The following is a 6000-nucleotide window of genomic DNA, read 5'->3' as shown; positions in this document are numbered from 1 at the left end:
CTGTAACTACTGCATACCCCACTAGATTTTTTCCTGTAGGACCCCTTCTGCACGAGCCATCCACATAAAATGTCACCTCGGCATCATCCAAGGGCATATCAGTGAGATCTTGTCTGGGCAAAGTTGTTTGCTCAATTTCCTGCAGGCAGCTGTGCGGCGTGCCATCCACAGGAGTTGGAAGTAACGTTGACGGGTTTAATGTTGTACAACGTTCAATTACCATATGAGGTTGGCTCAGTAGTATGGTCATACATGAAAGATGTCTAGCAGGAGAAAGATATGCTATTTTTTCTTGCAGTAAAATTATCGCGACTGCATGAGGCACTCTCAATGTGAGAGGGTGGAATAACACCACTGAGGCCGAAGCCTGTACTGCCATTGCAGCTGCGACCACTGCTTGCACACAGTGAGGCAATGACCGTGCCACTGGGTCTAACTGTGATGAATAGTAAGCTATGGGGCGTTGCTTATCCCCATGCTGTTGCATCAGAACTGACGTCATGTATCCCTGTTTACAATCTATGGTCTGAAATAATCGTTTGTGGTAATTCGGAAGTCCAAAAACTAATGAAGAAGCTATCAATTGTTTTAGTCTGCAGAAAGCTGTTTCTGCTTCGGGTGTCCATTGTAATAAATCTTGTGCTGCCATTGGTGTTTTATATATTAAATCAGCCAGTGGAGCAGATTCTAAAGCATAGTTTGATATCCAGCTTCGACAAAAATTAGTTGTTCCCAAGAAGGACATAATTTCCTTCTTGGTTGCTGGTTTAGGTGCTTGTAAAATTGCTGTTTTTCTGTCTTCGTCTAATATTCTACCTTCATTGGATATTACATATCCTAGGTATCTAACCTGTTTTTTCCAAAGTTGTAACTTACTTTTGTTTACTTTATGTCCCTGTGCTGCTAAAAATTTCAATAACGCTATAGTATTCTCCCTGCATTGATGCTGGATGGGGGCTGCTAGCAAGATGTCATCTACATAAAGCAGAATCTGACTACCTCCTGGTGGGGTAAACCTTGCCAGGTTGCTTGCCATTTCTTGCGCAAATATTGTTGGGCTTTCACAATATCCCTGTGGTAGCCGAGTATAGGTATACCTTTTACCTTGAAATGTAAATGCAAACCAATACTGGCTATCAGGATGTATAGGTATTGAAAAGAAAGCATTGCTTATGTCTACTACAGTGAAATATTTTTGTTGCGGCTTTAAATCGTTCAACAAGGTATGTGGGTCTGGCACCGTAGGTGCTCTAGGTATTATTGCATTGTTTACAGCTTGTAAATCCTGTACCATCCGCCATTCCCTGTTTGCTTTTTTAACAGGAAATAGAGGGGTATTACATGGTGAATCAAGAGATTCTACCAGTACTCCTTCCTTGAGTAATGCTGCTATTATAGGCTTGATTCCTTGCTCTGCATCTTTCCTCAAGGAGTATTGTCTTTTGTGGTCTAAATGCTGATTTTGGTGTAATAGTAACTGGTCCTGCTGTTCGAATAAGTCCTACATCTGATTTGCCTGCTGACCAAAGAATCTCTGGTATATCACACAAGGCTTTTTCTTCTTCTTCTAATAAGAACGCTAATCAGCTGTCTTCACTAGTTTGTAAGTGTACAGCTGGATGTGTCTGTGTTAGCCAATTCAATTTCTGTTTTTGTATTCCCTGCTCTGATAATTCTAAATCAGTTTGTTTTTCCCATCTTGTTACTTTTTCTCCTAAGTCTGCCCATTTCATATTTTTGTTTTTTGTTAAGCTGACATGCGGTAGTCGATTAGATTTGTACAGTGTCATGAATTCCTGAGGTAATGAACAGCTTACCACACTGTTTCCCTCAGTATCCCAATACAAGGTTCATAATACTAATCTGTTAGCAGGATGTTTGAATAATTCTTGCTCATATTCTTTATCAGGTCCTGGCATGCTACAGTAGTATAGAGTACAGTGTAACAAATGCTGTCGGTCAGTATCAAGGGAGGGGGCCTTACTGATGGCTACGTTCATCAGTTCCTCGGTTACTGCCCCTGGACCAGTCGCAACTAGGTCCTGGCTGTACCAGTAAAAAGTCTCACTCTCCGGTCACACCACGAAAGTATCCATTTGTCTTTGTGCCTCCATACCCTGCATAGTGGGAACTACCGCTATGCCAAATATCTGCATAAGATCTCTTCCCAGTAGGTTTACTGGACATTTTGCAGAAACTACGATTTTACTTTTCTGAGTCATACCTGAAACAGGGTCAGTTATTGCTATATCATGGGAGAGTGGCTCCCTATATAGCTGTCCGTTTGCTGCTTTTACTAATATATAATCAGGTGATTCAGAATATTCTGGTAACTTGGAGGGGTGTATCAAAGTTCATGACGCTCCTGAGTCACACAGGAATTTTACTTCCCTCCCCTCCACCAGAAGTGTGACTTCCGGTTTTGTGTCTGCCAGATAGAGCTCCAAGCTCAGTAATGCCAAGTCTAAAATTTCACTTTCTTCATCCTCCATATCTACTTGCACTTCCTCTATTCCTTCTACTACGTTTACATTTGTTCTTTGTTTGTTAGCCTTTCCTGATGATTTCTGACTTTCATCACTATCATATAGTCAGTCCTCATCATCCTTGCTTTCTGTAGTCACCTTTTTATTCTGCCTGCAATCCCTCGCTAAATGTCCTTTCTTTCCGCACTTAAAGCACTCACCTTTCTTTTTTCTCTCTTCAAAATCTTCTGACCGTTTGTCAGATTGTCTGTTTCCCTGGGCATTTTTCTTACCCTTTTTACCGGACTGTACTACAAAAACCTCAGCTCCGTCTTCAGCAGTGAAGACTTGTGTCTTCTTTTTCTTTTTACTATTAAAGTGTCTTTCAGCATGTCTAGCATATTCAAGTAAGGCTTGTAGCCTACTTGTTCGATGATCTATCATATGCTTTGTAATGAAGCTACTGATAGGTGCAATGCAACCTTTCAAAAATGCATTTTTCAGTTGCTGTTCATACGAGGTATCATGTGTCTGATTTTCAGGAATAGCCATACCACTATGGTTATTGAAATATTCCAATAATCTACCATAATACCCATCTACAGTTTCATTCTCTTGTTGTATGCATTGGTTAATGCAAGTCCAATCTGCTCTAGGTTTCCATTTTTCAGAAATTCGGTCTGTAAGACCTTTTACTCTGTTGTCTAGTTCTGCATCACTATGTGGGAGTGGTTTAAGCTCTGCATTACGAGGATTCCAGGTGCCACAAATCATGTGCCAGTCTGGACCCACAATTTGTCTAACTACCTTTTCTACTTCTTCCCCATTCAAGTGGTAACTTAGTCTCATACCTTGTAAATCTTGTAAAAACTTTGTGTAATTGACTTTTGGATGGGGGATTCCCTCTGTAGCTTTCCGAATATCTTCCGGTGTCCATGGTCTGTACACTAGAAGAGTTGGGTCCTGCCCTTCCTGTCCTGCTTGAGGATTTGGTACCTCGATAAGTGGACAGATTTCTTCCTCATTTTCCTCTAGTGTGTTTTTCCCTATTTGATACAAGTCTGTGTCCCCAAGTGTTTTACGTGTCCGGGACCTAGTTTCAATAGGATCTCTAACAAATGGTTTTAGTGTCATTGTGACATCAGGATAAAGTGGAGGTGGACCAGCTTGTCCACCTGCTTCATATCCTGAAAAAGGCATCGGAGGGGGCGGGGGAGGAGGAGCCATCACTATTACTATATTATTATCCTCTTTATCTAAAAATAACGTTTTAGCATTTTTAGTTTTCTGTTCCCTTCGGTTTACTTCCTCAATCCACCTGTGTGCCTGAGGAATGCCTAATCGTTGTTGTTTTTTTGCCTGACCTTCTGCGTCAGATTTAAGTTGTTTTAAGAGTTTAACTAATGAAATTTTATCCAATTTACCATCGAATCCGTATTTATTAACCCATTTTGTATAATACCTAACATTATCAGCCCGTTGTAATTCCATATATTTTGCATCTTCAGTTAGGGCCGGATCTCGCGATGTTTTAGTGCACTGATTTCCCATATTAAAAGAAAATGTTACGTAACCCTTTTCACCACGTGGTATTTCAGTTCCTTACACAGTTTATCTAGAATGACTGCCTACCTTATTCTGTTTCCCTGATCTCTGACAAAATATACAGTAATTACCTTTTGTCCCTGATCTGTATAACAAATCTCTGACAATGACATTTACTGTAACCTAGTCCCTGATCTAAAACAGAAAAAAGGCAAATATCTTCCTACCTGAGCCTCCTGAGTCGACCAGTTCGAGACCGCTCTTCGGCAGCAGATCAGAAAGTGGCCAGCCTCTCAAAATGACAATTCAGTCGGAGGTCTTTTATATTTCAAGAAGAACCGTTTCGGTAGCTTCTCCTGCGCAGTGTTCGACCACTGGTACACTCTGATCTGTAGCTGTCCGAGGGTTTCCGGTTCAAGAAGGACCAAACTGTTAAATAAAAATATGGATTACAACACAGGAGGTTCAGATGCAAAAGTTTACTAGTGTACACCAGGAGGCAAAAAACGTACAAGTACAGAATTTTGTCTGACATGATACAGGAAGTATACAATTCTTATAGTTTCTATTTTCTAGTTTGTGCCCACCTTTCTGACGTGATTAGTCACAGGGCACCTACATCACTATGGTTCACAACATCCTATTCATAAAGATTGCTGATGTTACATATTTTAAAAAAGTTTTCCCTTGGGAATAATATAGCCTTACAAAGCACCTAGTCAGTTATAATGTCTTTCAGTAAATGTTACTCCTTCAAGGTTTCAGGCCTGCTCGAATACAATAGCTGGTTCAGTCTTGTAATACACTTCTTTGTTCTTGCAACATTCTCCCAACAGCTGCGTCTTATCTTGATAACATTTACAAGGCCAATTGTCCCAAAGGAAGGAGAAGAAGATTTTCAATGCTTTATACATTTAATTTCCTGACCCAGCAGATAATTATTAGTGAAAACATAAGCTTGCTGAGCTGGCCACTGCCAGGGTCAGAGTTCAAATACACTGCAGTTCCAAAGCTTCAAGCAATTACATGTAAAATCATTCTTATTGCCATATTAATAATAGAATAAAATGCATTATACACTATTTGATTTTTAACTAGTACTTTATATATGTTCGAATACATATTTTTCTAACAGCCTCTCTTTAAACAAAGACTAAAAACATACTTTAAAACTCACTGGTTATGTCCATGTTGTAAACCTGACTAACCTTTCCCTCTACTAAGGTTACTTCTACACCCTACCAATTTTTCACACATATTTCTTTAGTTTCTATGTTGAAGAACTGAACTGCTGACCACAATGAAACAATTTGGTAGATTCATCCTGCTTATTGTTAGTACAACCTAGTACATAACACTATGTCACTTTTATTGTGTAATAGAATTCATCTCACCATTCTTAATGATTTCTATACTAGTGTAAATATCTTTTTGATCACTTTTTTTATTATTATAACTGATTTTTGTATACTTATTTGAACTACTTTCATTTACGATGTTTCAACTATGTTTACCATCCTTGTTGCTGTATTGTAAGTAATGATCTAACTATTAACGTTGGAGCTTTTCTCCCCGGGCCTCTACTGAAAATGGAAATATATCCAGCTAGACTAGCCCGGTCAACAAATGTAAAATAAATAAATAAATAAAAATAAATGTGTTCAGAGACCACTCGTGAGGCATCAGAATAGCTCTGCTGAGCCTGTCGGCTATCACGTTGGATTTGCCTGGAATGTGCGTTGCGACCAGAAAGCATTGGGAAGACACTGCCCACTCCCACACTCGAAGGGCTTCTCTGCAGAGGGGGTAAGATTTGGTCCATCCTTGTTTATGTACCACACCACCGAAATATTGTCCGAGTGGATCGCAATCATCCCCAGAGGGAGAAAGCTGCAGAGGCAGTCCTTGGCACTGAGGAGATGGGCTCCGAGGCAGATGTGGGGTCCAAGCTCACCTGAGCCGAAGCACCGAGAGTTAGGCTTGGAACCGG

This window comes from Protopterus annectens, chromosome 2.part0 (assembly GCF_019279795.1).
Source record: "Protopterus annectens isolate FY-2018-M chromosome 2.part0, PAN1.0, whole genome shotgun sequence".
NCBI classification, from domain to species: domain Eukaryota; kingdom Metazoa; phylum Chordata; order Ceratodontiformes; family Protopteridae; genus Protopterus; species Protopterus annectens.
Note: the sequence above shows the minus strand (reverse complement) of the source record.